Source organism: Xyrauchen texanus, chromosome 11 (genome assembly GCF_025860055.1).
Source record: "Xyrauchen texanus isolate HMW12.3.18 chromosome 11, RBS_HiC_50CHRs, whole genome shotgun sequence".
NCBI lineage: Eukaryota > Metazoa > Chordata > Actinopteri > Cypriniformes > Catostomidae > Xyrauchen > Xyrauchen texanus.
The window spans coordinates 10,017,477-10,036,812 of record NC_068286.1 but is presented as its reverse complement, the minus strand read 5'-3'; the positions used below and the strand labels follow the sequence as shown (position 1 = coordinate 10,036,812).

At 37.5% G+C, this 19,336-nt stretch overlaps 1 protein-coding gene across 1 annotated transcript in view; it reads left to right on the top strand.

Annotated features, from left to right (window-relative positions):
- The first annotated feature begins 112 nt into the window (after positions 1–112).
- LOC127651196 (B-cell CLL/lymphoma 9 protein-like) overlaps positions 113–19,336 on the top strand; it is a 154,571-nt gene continuing 135,347 nt past the window's right edge. The window contains exons 1-2 of the mRNA XM_052136915.1: positions 113–533; positions 2,870–3,547. The gene's annotated coding sequence lies outside the window, so the exon portion shown is untranslated. The remainder of the gene's footprint in view (positions 534–2,869; positions 3,548–19,336) is intronic.

Genomic DNA, 19,336 nt, shown 5'->3' with positions numbered 1-19,336 from the left:
CCTTCAATGCTCTATCCTTCAACACATTATAGGGAAAGATGATCAAATATGAATAAATGCAACATTGTCACAGGGGAGATGGATCTTGTCTTTAATTCAGAACAATGGGGGTTGATTTCAGGGTATAACCTTCAGAAACAAGACGTCGATTTCAGAGTGTGCATAGCTTTCATCTTGCCAAAGATGAAATTTATTAATTTTTTTGCTACAAAGTTCCCATACTTCGATTATGACTTTACTATTATTATAAAATGTGGGAAAGAGCAATAATAAAGAATGAGAAGGTGTGTTCAATCATTTGATTGTTAGTGTACATGTGTTTGGATTTCCCACACTATAGCCGTAATGTTCTTGTATATATAAATCATTTTTGTCCTCTGAATCTTCATCTCACCAGAATGGAAGATGGAGCCAGTCTGAGGGCCTTGCTCACACACACTCTCTTCAGCTCAGAGAAAGAGCTGTTTGCAGAGCTGCATGCAATCAGCGCTGCTGGAACCAGTAACGCGCATCATCATCTGAAACCTGCACATGTAAGCTCCACCTCTCTTACTGGATACATGAATGAATGGATCAATGGAGGTATTGGATGGATGAGTAAATAGATACAATTTTGATGACTATGAGATAAATGAATGGATCAACAGACTGTAATGGATATTCAGAAAGAGTGGTGGGTGTATATATATATATATATATATATATCAGTGTCGAAGACAAATTCGGGGACACCGAATTTGTCTTCGACACTGATAAATACGACATTCTGCTCAGAGCAAACATCAGTAAGGATTAATGGTGGCCTCAGCATGACCCCAGAGAGTGAATACTCATTAGGATTAGTGCAGCTCTGATTGGCTCTTTTAAGGTTTGACCTCACAAGAATGAGGCATGCACTAACACTAACACATGCAGTTTGCAAAGAAAAAAGAATAAATACACTACATTTAAGAGGTGGAAACCATATTTCTCTGGGCTCTGTGGGGACCATGCCATCTATTGCATGCCATCTTGCGCCCCATTGAGAGTGAGAACCACTAATCGCAACCCCAAGGAGGTTATCTCAAGTGACTCCACGCTCCCTAGCAAACCGGACCAATTTGGTTGCTTAGGAGACCTGGCTGGAGTCCCTCAGCACACCCTGGATTCAAACTTCCGACTCCAGGGGTGGTAGTCAGCGTTAATACTCGCTGAGTTACCCAGGCCCCCTAAAATACAGATATATTAATAATTAGACCTGTTGCGATGATTACATCACCTGATAATGATCATTTTATCTAACTATGATTATTTCACATTACCGCAATTGTTGAGCACTTTAAATTCTAATAACATTTTAAAAATTTTAAACATGAATGCTATGTTTTTGTCTAATTTTTCATGATAGTGCATTAGTTGAGCACTCCAAAGGAAATCTGACTGCCATTGACCCACACTGTACACCGCACTCAGAGCAGCTCCTGAAGAGCGAGTGAAGATTAAATGCTAGCTGTGATATATGTGCATTGTCTGTGGTCACACCAAAGATTAGACAAGGATTTTGATATTGAACGAAAAAGGATCCCCCTCAAGTGTCTATGCTATACAATACGAGACATGCATCTCGTATAAGATAATATCTAATATAGGATGAATGCCTATGTGAAGATGACAGAATGCTGGCTGTGCTGTATTGCCACTGTCAAACATGGAGAAAAGTGATCTGATTACCTCAGCTGGGAATTGCAGAAATTATACAAAATTGCAAACTACCGTAAATAATGAGACTGGTTGAATTTGCTAAAATGTTTGTGAGGCATAAACATTTAGGACTTGTAGAGCTTAATTTTCCATTGGCAATAGCACAAAAGATGTACAAAATAAGACAAGGAACATTAAGAAAGTAAATAGGGTCCATTTTTAATTCATGCTGACTCAATGTACACGTTGATTATTAACACTGCAATCAGGGTTCCCATGCGTCCTGGAAAATCTGGAATTTTGCAATGAAGTTTTCCAGTCATGGAAAATTGGGAAAAATATCATAAATGTCCTGGGAAATAATTCTTTGTCCTGGAAAATATTTGTGTAATAGAACTGTTTGACTGTGTTGCTAACAAGGTTTTTGTTACTTGTACAAAAACATGGTAACGATTGGACTCGTAATAGGAGTAAAAAACATATTTGTATCGTTTTGTTATTTAATATGGAATTATTGTTTGTATTATTGTTTCCAAATGATTGTGTGAAGCCGGTCGCACATACACTGAAAAAACATCATCATGATCGTGCACGCTCTTGTGTGTGTGTGTGTGTGTGTGTGAGAAGACAGAGAGCTGAGCACACTGAAGTGTGCAGCACATGCAGACTATGCCTTTATTTAATTAAATCACAGCTTTATGGGGTTTAATAATCACACTGGGACATGTAGCGAGCTGCTTATCTGGAGGTAAGAAACTTCCATCAAAACGGCAAAATATAAGCTTGATGTTAATGGACGCATGTATTTTTGCTTAAATATGACACTTGTTGGGCACATAAAATGTAATGGAAATGTCCTGGAAAATTATACCTTGAAAAGAGTGGGAACCAAGGCAATGTAAAGTGTAAGGTTTGAACTGTGACCAACCAAAGATTTTTTATTTTATTTTTTATTATTAGTATTGCCATTGGTGTAAGAAAGGTGCACTTAACATAAGATACATTCTTATCTTGTTTCAAGGATGTTTATATTTTTACTAGAAAAACTAAAATACAGATTTGTTTTTGCAGTGTATCTTTTAGTCAAAGTATTAAGTATTACAAAGGCTGGGCATTTCTAGTTGAATCCATTAAAAACCTAGAAACCCATTTAATATTTTGATATTCAACATTTCCCCTTTGTCTGCAGGAAAGTTCTGGATCAAGTCTGTGACAGTGTGACAGCTGCCTGAAGTGGAGGAGGCTTCCAGATGCCATCAATGAGCTGCCAAAGAAATGGTTCTGCCACGTGAACCAGGAGTGAGAAAGAAAAGCAGCACCTTTTAAAAGTGTTCACTTTATTAATCAAGTAAAGGCAGTATAGAGCAAAACAAAAGTTTTCTACCGTAGAAACACAGAAAGAGGTGATGGCATCCTCTCCTGTCCCCTTTCCAACCCCATCACAAGAGCTATCCTTTCGGGCACACTGCAGGCCTGCTATCAAAGAGGAGAGAAAGACTCTCTCCAACACACACGAGCAAAGCCGAGAGCAGCATGATGGAGGTATTTGAGTCGCATCGGGGGCTCACTGCTGCAGAAGAGCTATGTGAAGGAGATGTATCATCTGGGACAGGAACGGAATACAGCTCGGCTGTGGAAGAGATAATTGAATTTCCACTGAAAAATGAGAGGAAAGAAGTACTGCATGATGAAGATGAAGCGAATGAGGAAGAGGGATGGAGCTCGGCAGAGGCACAACAGTGGTAGAATAAACTGATGGAACTGATGCAGAAAGCAGTAGAGGAAAGAGATGTGTGCCATGAGGAACTGGAGCTGCTTAGTGCACGGCGCCGCTCTAGAGGATGAAAGGAACCAGCTCATCAGCAGGGTAGGAGAAAATTCTGTCATTTACTAACCCTCATGCCCCAAATCCGACCATACCAAATGTGTTCTTGCGGTAAAAATCAAGATGCAGCACAATGAATAGGACTAAATTATTTTTAATTATTTTATAGTTCAAAAAAATATTTTTAACTTCACACAGCATTTAAATATGCAGCACTCTGGCACGAGACACTGAAAAAACAAAAGAAACGTGGTGCAACAATCATAGACGTCCATCTAGCACAGGGGTCGGGAACCTTTTTTCAATTTTTGTATATATAAATCATTTTTGTCCTCAATGTTTACATTTTGAGCCATACCACAAACGAATAATTTACTATTTTCAAAAACAACACATATGCAAACATTAATAGGTAACATATTGCAATATGGAATTGAGTACACGTGTTTGTGCGGGTCTCCATAAAATTACTTTATTTTACAATTGTTCCTGAAAAATGTAACTTCGCTTTTGGGCTGGGTGATATGTAAAAAATATTTTCATGATAATCGCATTTAAAATATCGCGATATCCGATTATATGGTCAACCCCCAAGGTCGGTGAATATTTTTGCTTTATTGATTTTGCTTTAAAAATTAAATGAATTTATTGAAACATGAAAAACTTAAAAAAAGACATTTCTAAATTCAAATTGTACTTCAAATGAAACGAAAAAAGCAATTAAAACAACAAAATTATTAAATAATCTTATATATAACCCCCTCCCAAAATCCAAACATTTACCATCTCCAACGGCCCCATTTGCCATCACGCAAGTATCAGTATGTGGCAACAGGTGCAAATTAAGAACTAAAGACAATTATAAATATAAAGATTATTATAATAATCATCACAATAAATACGGCTAATAAATTCTAATATACTACTGTTAACTCACCACACGCCCCACTGAGAGCGAGAACCACATTATAGTGACCACGAGGAGGTTACCCCAAGTGACTCTACCCTCCCTAGCAACCGGGTCAATTTGGTTGCTTGGGAGACCTGGCTGGAGTCACTCAGCACGCCCTGGAGTTGACCGCGCAACTCCAGGTGTGGTAGTCAGCATCTTTTCTCGCTGAGCTACCTAGGCCCGTGTGTATTTTTGTATTTTTAAGATTTACACATTTCAGTTTCAAAACAAAATTCCATAAAATTGATTGTGTTGGCTAATGATTAGCTAAATGAATAATTTGCACCACCACAAATTTTGCACAACAGCGCTACATCTGGTGGGGCTGCACATGCCAACCAAGCAAAACGTGACTGCGACCAAACCAATTGCGTATTTAACCTGGAACATTCTTTTAAATTTGGACTTTGGAGACTTTTGTTTCCAGTAGTATGCATTTTAATGGCAATTAAAGGAATTATTATACTTTTATGCTTCTCATTTATAGTGTGTAATGTATGTTGCACTGTCTCCCCACAATTAATGTTGTAGTTTACATACTACTTGAATTGTTTTTTGTGTTTTTACTTAAAAATATTGATTTTACATTTAAGTGATGTATAGTTGGAGAGGGTAGGAGAGGAGAAAACCAGCCTTTCTACCTTGTGTGATCAACTGAGGAGTGAACTATTAGAGCTCATTGAACCGAACAAGAGAGAAGAGAAAGATGAGAGCTCCATGCTGCGGAAACTTCGAGTAAACCTGAGCCGCCTTCTGCTGTCTTAGTCCTACAGTTCATCTGGAGCATGTGGACTACAACAGTGATGTCACAGACATGATCCTCAATCAGGTTCTAGAACACATCGCATAGAAAAACGAGCGCAACAGTCTGGTTACGGAAGTAAAAATCCCATTCATTTCTTCCATAGACTAATTAATTTTCAATGCTAACTTATAAACCTTTAAAGACAAGACCTACCTTGAGCTCTAAGGTTGTTAATCGATGGTATATGCTTCGATTGAAGCCATTCCCTCTGTGTTATTTCAACCGCATTGTTTAAAAATTGTCTATAATAGCAGAATTCCTGTTAAACAACTACATTACCCATTGTCCAGCAGAGAAAGCCTCACCAGTCAGAGAACTGTGGCCAACGAAACCCGCAAAATAAGACCGGAAGGGACCGCCCACTCCTATGACGTGCTCTAACTGACGTAAACAAGACAATCACCCCGCACTCTCGACTACTTATATTTTTGTGTTTATCACAACGTTTCGCAAATAAACGTTGACTATATTGTTTCTATACTTATAATCAACAAACTTCAATCAGTAGTTTTATATATTCCCATTGTTTTTTATTCAAATACATCATTCACAATGATTCATGGAATTGTAGTTTGTACCCTCATGAAAGACGGTAAGTACACAGTCTTGTACCTTTTGTCTTTTTGTCCGATGTTCAAATACTTTTTTGCCCAAAACAAAGTTTGTGATGTTGTGATTCACTTCGGTGCTGGTTGGTTTGGTTCATGGCTTATAACTCTTTTATGGAGGATTTTATTAAATGCCTATGGGTATAAAACAATGGGAAAAATACTTCTAGAACCCAGACGCTGAATAAGTGGGCAGGGCACTGTTGTGCTCCATTGAGTGAAATTAGAATTTACTTTCTACTGTGTCATGTATAAGGAGGCATTTATATCAGACGCTTTTAATCTTGTATTGTATATTGATAACCAGTGTTGTGTAAGCTACTCAAAAAAGTAATCCACTACAAATTTCTAGTTATTAAAATTAAATAAATAACTCTGAAATTGCAATCAGATTGAGGACTTCACGGATTACCATATCGAAAATATATTTAAGTGCTGATTACTTTAAATTTACCTTCTAAAGACACTTTTCACAGAAACGCTTTTGTTTTTCCGCTTAACAAATTCAAAATAATGTCTATATTTACTCCATGTTCATTGTGGCACATAACCCATATACTTGACACTACCTGTTTCTCCCTCACAATGCTTCAGCTCTACAGAAATGCAAACAGACATATAAAAATATAATTCATGTTTTAACTGTATTTTACACAAATAATATTATTTTAGAAATATGTGTAACCAATTTACTTTAAAGGAATTAATTGAAAGTCAGTAACTGTAATCTGATTACAAGATGTTGATGTAATGTTTTATGCATACTTCGTAATTAGATTACACCCAATAGTGGGCGGCTGTGGCTCAGGTGGTAGAGCGGGTTGTCCATTATCACAGGATTAGTGGGTTGATTCCCGGCCCACGTGACTCCACATCTTTGGGCATTGAACCCCAATTTGCTCCCTATGGCAGGCAAGTGCCTTGCATGGCAGCTCTGCCGTCAATGGTGTGTGAATGAGATGCAGTGAATACCGCTAAGGTTAAAAAGGTGCTATAGAAGTGCAGACCATTTACCATATAGTGTTGCTAACAAGTTGCTAAATAAAGACTACAGCAGTTGTCAGTTTTTCCAGGCATATACAACACCTTGTTACTAACTTGTTAGTGACACAATAAAAAAAAAACCTGTGGCTTCAACATTGTGTAAATTATGTTGTAGAAATGTAAAAGTCTCTTCAAAGTAATTTTGATCACAGACCTTATTTTACTCATGAATTTAAAACTGCTATTAAAAAAATACACTGGAAATTTCTGAGGGAACCCATGGCTCAAATTCTGATTATTTTCCTAGGACTTCAATATGAATGGGGCTTGAAGGACATTGGGGACATTGTGTTAATTTGTCATATGAATCTCTCTCTCTCTCTCTCTCTCTCTCTCTCTCTCTCTCTCTCTCTCTCTGTCTCTCTCTATAATTTATTTATTTAAAAAGATTTTCCCACATCTTCCTTCTCTCTGGGCAAACACATTCCATACTTCCTTCTTTTCATCTCTTATTTCTGACCTCATCTAACACACACATACACACACACACACACACACACACATACATGTACCTCTTAATCTGTCACTCGCTATTAATCAAATGTATTTTTAAAGACATCATCCATATTATAAAGTCACTCAGAGTCTGGCTTGGCTTACATCCATTTGTACCAAGAATAAAACTGATAGTCATGGCCTAAGCATTTTACCATCCAAGACTCTGAAAGGTCTTCATCCATAACGTACAAAATTTAATAGCTCGATAAATGCTCCGCTAGAATTTAAATAATTGGTCAAAAAATGAGTGGATATGTAATTTAACTAACAACGTGCAGTTCCTCATATGACCACAAGGGGACGCTCAGACTTCAGTAGATGTCATAAATACATTCTGACCCCATATTCAGTAATGCAGGTAATTAAGTAAAAAGCATAAGGATATGTGCATGAAAAATCAAAGAAAACATTACACCATGATGAGTTTTGTTGCTAGGATATCAAGACCGTTTGATATAATTGCCAAGTGAACCAACAACAAACCATTTGCTACTGTGCAATTGTTAAGATTCACTTCTGATGCTAGTGAGCAACCCCTTTTGGAGAGAATCAATTCTCTGTAAAGCTATGCATCAATTTCCTCGCCTCTAGATACCATAAAGTGGTTAAAATACTGTTGCATTAAAAAAAAAAAGTATAAATAACGCATATCTATCATTTGGGAATGGTCTTGTGCCCTTTTCTGGTCATCCTAAGCAGGGGCGAAAATTTCATCAAAATGTTGGGGGGGACAATAAACATAACAATTCTCAAGAGCAATTTTTGAAGGGGACACCAAGGGGTTTTTTGTTGTTGCCCCATTTGCATTTGTATTATTTTATTTCTTAAACAATTATTTAAAGAATATATCATAATATTATTTACAATACACATATTTTAATGATATTTTAGGGGGGGACAACCCTCAGATAGGACCCCCGACCCCCCCGCAATTTCCGCCTATGATAGCAGCATCACTAGGGAGTGAGAACATGTTTGAATTCCTAGCTGTGCTTTCATGCCAGAGCACTGAAGTTGTAATGAGGACACAATCGGCCACATATTTGCCTCCACAGTCCCTGCTCTGCTCATGTCTCCATTAACGCCACTAGGGTGCGTATAGGCACATTCTGTACAGCACGGCTAGTCAACTGGCCGCCCGCGAGTCAAATCCAGCCCGCCAATCATTTTTGTCTGGCCACCCGACTGATTTTTTAAAAGGATGCTCGAGCCTCAGCAATCAGCGGTGAGCTTAACAACGCTCAATAGCGCGAGTCTCAGCTTTCGCGTTGAGTTTAACAACGCTCAGTGACACGTTTAGGTGAACATTTGATAGCGTCCTTTTCAATCAAATTTTTATATAAAATTGCTTAGTTGTGTGGAGTGTGTTCAAATATACAGATGTAAAAAAAATATCACATCAGTTGTTACAAATGTTGTCACCATATATCTACATTAGGCAACAAAAGCAATCGATTATGAAAACTGAACGTTGAAAGAAAATGTGTTGAGACGTTTGCTTTATTCACTTTTCTTGAAGTATCAAACGATCGTGTTTCATCAGTTCAGGGTCTGTAGGGCTTGGAAAATAAAGATAAAGCTAAACTGAACCTAAAAATATCCTAATTATATTTGGTTATATACAGCTTTGAGTCAGCCTCTTAATCACAACAGCATCAGCTCAGTTTGATCTTCTTTTCCTTATGATCTACACAAAAATCTGGCTTTCTGAAAATTCACAATATATATATATATATATATATATATATATATATATATATATATATATATATATATATATATATATATATATATATATATTTATTTATTTTTTTCGTGAAAAGGATGCTAATTTATAAAGAAAATGGAAGAATATACATTTGATCTCTTCCCCCCCATAAAAAAAGAAAATGTAATTTAAAATGCATTTTTAAGTAAACATGACATTTCTATATGGCCATTGTTTTCATACATTTACTCTAAAATGTAAAAATGATTATGTTTTTCTTCAAAATAAAGTTTATCATATATGATTTGTTAGTTAAGAGTATAAGTCATGTTTGTTCTCCAAACATGTAAGATAAATACAGAGACAAATTTGGCCCCAGCCAAGTTTTCATCTGGATAATCTGCCCCTGCAAGAAAGCAGTTGAAGAGCCCTGCTATAGAGTCTTGTGACAAAAAGGGTATTTCCACCATTATTGCCCAGGAAAAAAATACAGTTCACTGAACACACATTGACATTTCCTGTGTGTAAAAACATTCTCATATATAACAGGGCATATTTTCACACTATATGGGGTAAATTGTCACAATGGGAGCCTGCCAAAAACTGCCTATTATGTGCTTTTCAGCAGAACGTAAATTGTAAAACAATCATTAAACACAAACAAATAATAAAACAGCAAAAAGGAAAAAATAACGTACCAAGGTATATTACAACCATTGTTTTGGCCTGTGAATAAATATTAAAACATAGGCCTACAGTAAAACACATATGACAACTTGCCCCACTGAAATAAGACAACCTGCCTGACTTAACATTTATGAAAAAATGCCCTTAAAATCAGAACACAGTTTAACCTGTCATTCAAAGTCTACCTTAATATATTATACCAATAGTATGTAGTCTGCCATGAAGGAATGTTCCGGGTTCAGTACAAGTTAAGCTCAATTAACAGCATTTGTGGCATAATGTTGATTTCCACATAATAATTTTGACTCATAGCTCGTTTATTAAAAACATTAAATAATAATTTGCACTTACTGTAAGGCACTTACAATGGAAGAGAATGGGGACAGTCCATAAATCCATCTAAATACACACTTTTTCACTTTTATAGCCACAAGACATAAACATTATGCATGCTAACATGATTTTAGTGTGATAAAATTGATTAATAACCTTATCTGTGTAAATTTAAATCCAATTTTACTATTTAGTTGCCATGACAACAAAACATGTAATCCCATAACAGATAAAGTTAGTAAGCAATGCTATCACACTAAAAACTTGTTAACACAATTTTGAAATCTTATGACTATACTTTTAAAATGGTTTGTATTTTAGCATTTATGAACTGGCACCATTTACTTTTAAGATACATTTACTTGAGGAGCAAAATTGTTTAAGATATTATATATAAATAAAGGGATAATTCACCCAAAAATGAAAATTCTCTCATAATTTACTCACCCTCATGCCATCCTAGATGTGTATGACTTTATTTCTACAGCAAATGAAGATTTTTAGAAGAATATCTCAGCTCTGTAGGTCCATGCAATGCAAGTGAATGGTGATCAAAATTTTGAAGCTCAAAAAAGCACATAAATGCAGCATAAAATTAATCCATATGACTCTAGTGTTTAAATCTATACCTTCTGAAGCAAGCCAATAGGTTTTGGGTGAGAACAGACCAAAATATAACTCCTTTTTCATTGTACATCTTGCCATTTCAGTCTCCTGACACAATCAGGAAATCAAGCTTGAAATAATGTTCGCCAAGGAGACTGACGATGTCAAGATTTATAGTGAAAAAGGAGTTACATTTTAGTCTGTTCTCACCCAAAACCGTACTTTTATGTTGACTTTGTGCTTTTTGGAGCTTCAAAGTTTTGGTTACTATTCACTTGCATTGTGAGAACCTTCAAAGCTGTTATATTTTTCTATATCTACCCCCCACACACACAGCAGTGGACAGCACCAGCGCGAAACTGCATGATATCGGAACGAGCAGAAAAACGGCTGCTGATGCATCTGTCATCCCATGTGTGTTACACACCCAGAGCCGCCCAATGTCTTGCAATTCTCCTTCGGGCTTTAGAGGTCTGCCGATGGCATGCTAGCGATCATTCTGGACAGCATGGGGTTCACTGTGTCATCTGGACACTGTCCAAATGTGCAATGGCCTGTAATGCAGTGGAATGTCATTGGATACAATTGCCTTAATAGTCTGAAGGAAAGCAAGAGAAAGCCCCATTTTGAGCTAATTCTGTAGATACAGTACATCAGATTTGCCCTTTATGCTAGATGAAAGAATGAAATTAAGACTCAATGGGTGAAACAAAAGTTGGAAACAATTTACAAGAAAATTTACCCAAAAGTTGGAGAGAGAGTAAAAGCTGACTGTATGTTTTCATATAGGGGAGGAGCGGGGGTTACAGTCTCACATGGGGAATTTGTCACAAAGGCAGTATCTACGCGGTTTTGAGTCAGATGTTCAAATGCACAAATTTGCATTTTCTCTAGCAGTTATACAATTATAGTAATATACATGTATTCTATTCTACAAACTGCAATTTCAATATCATCATATTTAATCATCATCGTATAAACAAGTGAACCCAGTAAACCAAAGTACCATAGGTTAAAGGAATATTCCAGGTTCAGTACAACTTAAGCTCAATCCACAGCATTTGTGGTATGATGTTGATTACCACAAAAATGAATTTAGACTCGTCGCTCCTTTTCTTTTGGAGGGTTTAAAGGCAGAAATGTAAAGCTTATGATTTTATAAAAGCACTTACAATAATTGTTCTTTTAAACCTCATGTATTATTTCAGCTGCAAAGTTGTTTAAATCGACATTTTTACAGTTGTATTACACCCTGTCTACACCGGATACGAGTGGCATGTCCGTCACGGCGACAATAAACGGGTGTTGCGTTCAATGTTATAATTATAATCAATGATGCTGTCTACGCTGGAAGCGTCCGTTGCGGTGTGTCCATCGTGGTGACAAAAAAACGGGTGTTAGGGTTTGTTGACATTACATTGTCATGGCAACGAAGTTGTAAAATTGGCTATAACTTTACACAGAAAAGTTTAGTAAGTGATTTTATCACATTAAAATCATGTTCAAGGGTTAGTTCACCCAAGAATTCAACTCATGCCATGATTTACTCACCTCTAAGCCATCCCAGATGTGGATGACTTTCCTTCTTCAGCAGAACTGAAGTGAAGATGACTGGAGTCGTGTGGATTACTTTTATGCTGCCTAAATATGCCTTTTGAACCGTCAAACAGTCAGCAGCCTGATGGCACCTGTTTAAATGCATTGTATGAACAAACTGAGCTGAAATCTGGGATGGCTTAAAGGTGAGTAAATCATGAGATGATTTTTGGATGAAATAACCCTTTAACACACATATAGTTTATTTCCGGTTGGCTTTACTTTTGAAACAGTGAGGATTTTAAAGTTATAAAATTGGCATCCATTCACTTGCCTCACTGGAACACAGATTTTTGCTTTTAAAAATCAAGTAAAAGCAAGTAAAATTTTATTTTTACGGCAATCAATATTATGCCACAAATGCTGTCAACTGAGCTTAGCTCGTATTGAACCTGGGATATTCCTTTAAGGCAAAGTAAGGATTTGGATTTGATTTTCGATTATAGATTTATAGGTATATTTTTAGTATAACAGTATATAGTATAATTTTCTTATTACAAAAGGCTAATGAATCTAACTTCTGTGGTTTATTGCCATTTACAAAAAGCGGCTGAACCTTAAGCGACCAACCAAAGCATTTCAATATGGTTATAATAGAGTACATAAGAGAAGAATATGAATGAGTGGAGCAATTTGAACTGACTTAAGGTCAGTTTTAAATGCAACTGTTTGATGTTAAATAATTTTGAAGTCAACACCACCAAGTCTCTGGACCTGTATACATATACAGAATCTCTATGGGCTGACAGAAATGTCACTCCAAATCAGAAACAGTTTGCGTATCATAAAATTTTATATATCATGATTGATTTGATTCGATGTTTATGGCAGTTAAGATAGTTGATTCATAAACAGTCTTAACGAGCCTTACAGCCAAGGTTTCTTTTAATAGCTTGTTCTTTTATTATAATCTCATTTACTCACCCTCATGCCATCCCAGATGTGAATGACTTTCTGTCTTTTGCAGAACACAAATGAAGACTTTTGAAGAATATCTCAGTTCTGTAGGTCCATACAATGCAACTGAATGGTGGGCAGAACTTTGAAGCTCCAAAAAGTATATAAAGGCAGCATAAAAGTAATACATACAACTCCAGTGGTTAATCCTATGTCTTTGGAAGCGGTATGATGGGTGTGGGTGAGAAACGGATCAATATTAAAGTCCTTTTTAATATCAATTGTCCTCCCTGCCCAGTAGGTGGCAATATGCGGGAAGAATGTGAGTTGCCATAAGCTAAAAAGAAGACTGTGAAACTGGAGATTCATAGTTAAAAAAATGACTTAAATATTGATCTGTTTCTTTAACCACTGGAGTCGTATGAATTACTTTTGTGCTTTTTGGATCTTCAAAGTTCTGGTCACCATTCACTTGCATTGTATGGAGCTACAGAGCTGAGATATCCTTGTAAAAATCTTTGAATTCTGAAGAAGAAAGTCATACACAACTGGGATGGCATGAATGTGAGTAAAAGATGAGAGAACGCTCATTTTTAGGTGAACGATGCCTTTAATATTATTATAGGGGTGATATATGATTCTTTTCTACTATTGCTTGGGCGGTACACCCATATTGGGGACGTTTACACACATTTGCAGGTATTTCTTAAGCAACAGCTATGAGAAAATACACGGAATGTGACATTTTCAACACTATGTGCACAGGAAGGTAAATGCCAGATTGAGACCCTCCCCCCTTCAGCCGGGAATAGTTCAGCTCAATCACAGGCAGCTCAATTCTCAATGGAAGCCCATCCCCTGGCTCTGCCCCCTCCACACCAGCAACCAGGCATTTAAATGTTAACTCTTCACATGCCTTGCTGTCTAGATAGTCTGAGCCTTAACAAGCATAGTTTTGTATGAAGGTCTTCTAAAGAAACTGGTTTCAGACAGGCTTCTAAGACATCATAACGTCATGTCTAATGATCTAGAAAAAAATCAAGCAAATATTTAAGGACCGCTACGTTTATTTCTAGGTAGAAATGGAATCATAAATTAGAAATATAAAAATTTAACAAGCATGAATTATTCATTTCTGTCAATCGCTCCATAATTTGTATTCTTTCCACCAACCGCTGAACCACATGCACAGCATTGTATATCAAAGGCAACAAAGACGTCTATATTGCCATCAAAAATGTTTCAAGTTTTAGACTTAATTGTAGTACTGTGGTGGTCTGCAAAAACGTATGGGAAAATTTAGCAACATAGTTTAAAATCCTATTTATTTAAAAATCCTATTGTCCTAATAACTCACCCACAAATGAAAATTTCAGTCATCATTAACCATGATACTTGTGCACAATATTTCATGTCTTCTGAAGCTATACGATAGTGTTTGCATGAGAAACAGACCTGAAATATAAGCATTAATACACTGAAAATCTTCCTCTTCAACCTGTGTTTACAGAAATGCAGCATGGAGTGCAACTGACACCACAAGGAAAAAAAGGCGGAGGGAAGAAATAGTGCACATTGGTTCTTGTATGTATTTTGACCACGGCAAATCTGATTTGAGAACGAAGCAGTCTTCCACGTTCCTCTTATAATACCTCAGCCCCACACTTTAAGAACCACTTTCATTTTCTCCAACCCCAGCTTAATATGCAGTGAAAATACAAATTCTGCTATTTATAAGTTCATTTCCCCCAAAAGAGTGACACTGTGCTAACATCCCGACAATAACATTGGCAAAGCCAATGATGGGAGTTTGGGGCAGGACTATCTGTTTCCGACCAATTGCAGGCGAGGGGAGTGTTCTTCCCTGTTTGAAAAAGTCATTATTTTTGTGATTTCCATTTGGTGCCGCTAGAGGCACAGAAATGACACCCTTCACCTTTAAAGCATCTGTTTTTTGTTGCTGTTGACCTTTTGTTTTAAGTGCTACACAGTGTCTGGTTAAACCGGGAAAAAGCCTGTTGTTGTCTTTATGTCCATCTGCTTACAATTGCATCTGATTGACACATCTGTCCATTTCCCAGCTATTACCCCTCCTTTCCCTTTCTTCCTTCCCTTCCCTCTTTCAGGTCCTCTTTTATCTCTCAAGCTGTGATTTGTCCAGGATATCAATCTTTCTTAAAGATTTCGAAATGTTTGTGTTGAGTCTGAACAAGGCAAGGACTTCACAAAGAAACATGATTTTAATGGCCCACAACTTGAGAAATCTTGGGGTCTGCGACTCATTGTTCCCTAATCCTCCGCCTCCCCCTGCCTCACATCACCCTTTTTTCCTTCTCTCTTTCTCTCTCTACTTTTTGCAGCCCCTGACCCCCCTTTCTTTTTCATTTCTCTCTTTCTCTCCCTACTGCTATAGGACCCATATGAGAGGACAAATACCGTCCCCCTTCTCACTTTTCTGTCCCCCTCTCGTGTGTTTTTTCACTTTTTAAGAGCTTCACAAGTAACAGAGATGGAGAGAAATATTGAAAAGAAAGAAAGAAAGAAAGAAAGAGAGAGTTGTTTGTCTATACATCAGAGAAGCTCACAAGTGTTGTGTAGTAGCGAGATAAAGTATTAAATGAGTACTCCTTGTGTGTGTTCCCTGGTTTAATGTTCAACTATGAGGAAGCCATTTATAAGTTAATTTTTTGGAATAATATAAACACTAAAGCTGTGTCCCAAATAACACACTATACACTATGCACTTAAAATATACACTATGCCCTCAGCCCTCTATTGTATAAAGTTTCAAAGTGGAGCATCGTCCCAAAGTGTACAGCATTCCACACTATGTTTTGACGGTATTAAGAAATGCATAATCCGGGCACTCATAGAACACATCTTTTCATTGCTGTAAACATATTACTCGCACTACTTACTCTATAAAAGGACGTAGAATATTGCAGAAGTGGGTGGATTGGGATGCACCTTGTGGCTTTGTTTGAGTGTTCAAGAAACAGTTGGAAAACAGTCATTATGTTTCCAGTTCCATTTGGTGGCGCAGAAATTACACACTTCACATTTACGCTGTTCAGTACTTCAGTCGGCCATTCACACTGATCGAGTACTAGAGCTAAAAAGCTAGACGCAGCGGCATGAATAGAACAACACACAGGTGTCTTGAAACGTGTTTTTAAAAGTTGAAGTTCAAGTGGCCTGTGTAGCTCAGTGAGCAAAAGACACTTACTACCACCCTTGGAGTCTGAATCCAGGGTGTGCTAATGGGGCTTTTCATCTGCAACAGCTTTTCTCGACTCGACGCCGCTTGCTTTTTGGGGGTTTTCCACTGTGGATAGGACCTGGTACCTGGCACTTTTTTTTGTACCACCTCGGTCGAGGTTCAAGGTGAGCCGAGCCGATACTAAATGGGATGTCACTGGATTTGCCTGCTAGTAGCAATTTAAAGTTAGCAACAGCAATAGCTGTATCATTTGTTCACACGACTTTTGAAATTGTAAAAATAAATGGCTGTGTGCAAAACCACGCCGTGGTCAATAAACGAGGTGCAGACGTTTCTCTCGTTAGCGACGAACGTAATGATGCAAAACGAAAAAGTCTTTCTGGAAGTGTCTCAGCTGTGGCCGCACATGGTTACCACTGCACCTACCAAAAGTGTAGGGAAAAATATATATTTTTTTAAAAGTGACTAGAGAACCATCAAGGACCACAACAGCCGGAGTGGTTCAAACAGAAGAAAGTGGAAGTAGTTCGACCAAATGGACGCTATCTATGGCAAAAGACCGGCGAGCAATGGGAGGGAGAGTGCCCTGGACTTGGCCATGGCAGAGGATGGTACGTTTTGTTACGTTAACTCTATATTCTGTTTGGAAGCTTCACTTTATTTAGATGATCAGCTACTAGGGAGGGTAAAGTGATTAGTTTCCTTCCTCGTGGTTGCTATATGGTGGCTCTCGCTTTTGGTGGGGTGCATGGTGAGTTGTGCGTGAATGCCACACACGCTAAGTCTGTGTCATAATGCGCTCAGCAAGCCACATGTTCAGATGCATTGGCTGACTGTCTCGGAAGCGGAGGCAACTGAGATTCATCCTCCTCCATCCGGATTGAAGTGAGTAACTGCACCACCATGAGGAATTAGAGAGTATGGGGAATTGTGCATACCCAATATATTGTCCCAATATACTGAAACTGTTTCTGAAAAAATTTATGAAAATGTGCATGCGGTGCTCTTGCACAAGATGCTAAAAGAGAGAGAGATGTTTTGCAACGGTCAAAGACATCCGCCTAGCACAAGTTTATATAGGAAAACAATTGAAAAGCAGTGTGGCCAGATGCAAAAACTGCCACAAAGTAACATGACAGAAGCTCAGCTGTTTTAGAGTACTATAGCTTTCCCAGTATTTTCAGCTAATGTTCTTACTAAGTAGCGGTGTAGCATGACATTATTTGCACAGTCAATAATCGAACACGCACAAGAATCTCTGTTTCTTGTTGGAAAGTCTGATTCATTTCAGGGAGTTAGTTCGCTTAATCAGTGCTTGTTAATGAACTGGTTCAAATAACTGATTCGATGATTCATTAGAATCATCACTCAGTTGTTTTCCTGGAACTCCCTGTGCACCATTGTACAAGCGGATTCTCTATAATTGGACAGCATTTTTGCACACTTCAAAGGCACTGCGTGAAGGGGACGCCACAAAGGGACGTTTTAAACATCGCAACCATTGTGAAATATCTCTCTCTTTTTTTAGCGTCTTGCGGGGATGCCACGAAGGGTCGTTCCAATCCTCAAAGAGCAACTGAATCCCTTCACGAAACAGCTGTTAGCGCAGGACACATACGACGGTCACTTAGAGGAAGTAGTGTCACTGTTTATAATCACGTGATCCTGTGTGGCACTCGATGATTTTTGAAAACTCAAACTGAGGTAATTTATTTCAGGTGTCACATGGGATTTAAGCCTAATGGGAATTCTTTACTCAACATGAATAAACAGTACACAAGTTGAACATTTTAAATATAATTAGAGGTGCTCTCAGTAATTTTTTCCCCATTAAAATATATTTTCTCCTAAAGAAATGAATTGTACTTTTGAAACATATTTATAAAATCATGACTACTCACATGAGATGAGGACTCCAGTCATATCAGTAACCTTATAAATGCTGTGTTATTCTACATGGGGCAGGGGTGCCTTCATGGGGGCTGCCATTTTAGAATCATATGACCAGCTGAATACAACTGACTTAAAAGTCTTTTTATTCGACACTTTCACTCTTGGATTAAATTAATCATTTGAATTCTGCTGTATCCACACCACTAGGTGTCACTGTAAATCCTAGATGACTTGCTATGCTATCAAGATATTTCCATTAAAAATAATTTTTTGTAATAAAATATTTATATAGTTAAACTGCTGTTTAGCGCTTGCTTTCGATTCATATAAATTTGATTCACTTGTTATAAATTAAGATTAAGTGTTTTTGTGTAAAAGTATGTACTGTATTTGTAGGCTATATTAAAGAGCTGGTTCAACTATAAATTTAAATCCAAACCTTTATTCAAAATTCAAACAAAACAAAGGAGATGTCAAGCAGAATGTGAGGGACTGACAGCCTCAGTCTCCATTCACTGTTATTGCATGGAAAACAGAGCACGATCATCATTCTTAAAAATGTGTCTTCTTTTGTTCCACTGGATAAAAAAGTAATTCGTATTTAGACGAGAGAGTATATAATGACATCATTTTCATTTTTGGGTGAACTCCCAAGTTTGATGCTGTCACCCCAGTTGATATCCTTCATGTTTTTGTGCCAGCTTACTAATACAGTATGTTGTCCCTTAATATGGCTTCAATGTATTTAGCTTGTTAGTAGCATGTAGCTAATTACTTTGTCAAAAGGGCTGTTGAACTGCCTTAAATTATGAGTAGCTTGTAGCTTTGACGTCACTGAAAAGCACACTTTGATACAGCAGAATACAGAAAAAAGGGTTGAAAGATGCTGATGGGATCAAGCGACTAGTAAGAGCGGTTTGGAGACTCGTCAAGAATAAGGAGATGTTAACACATCCCTGTGCGTGCGCAGGGAAGGGGGATGGC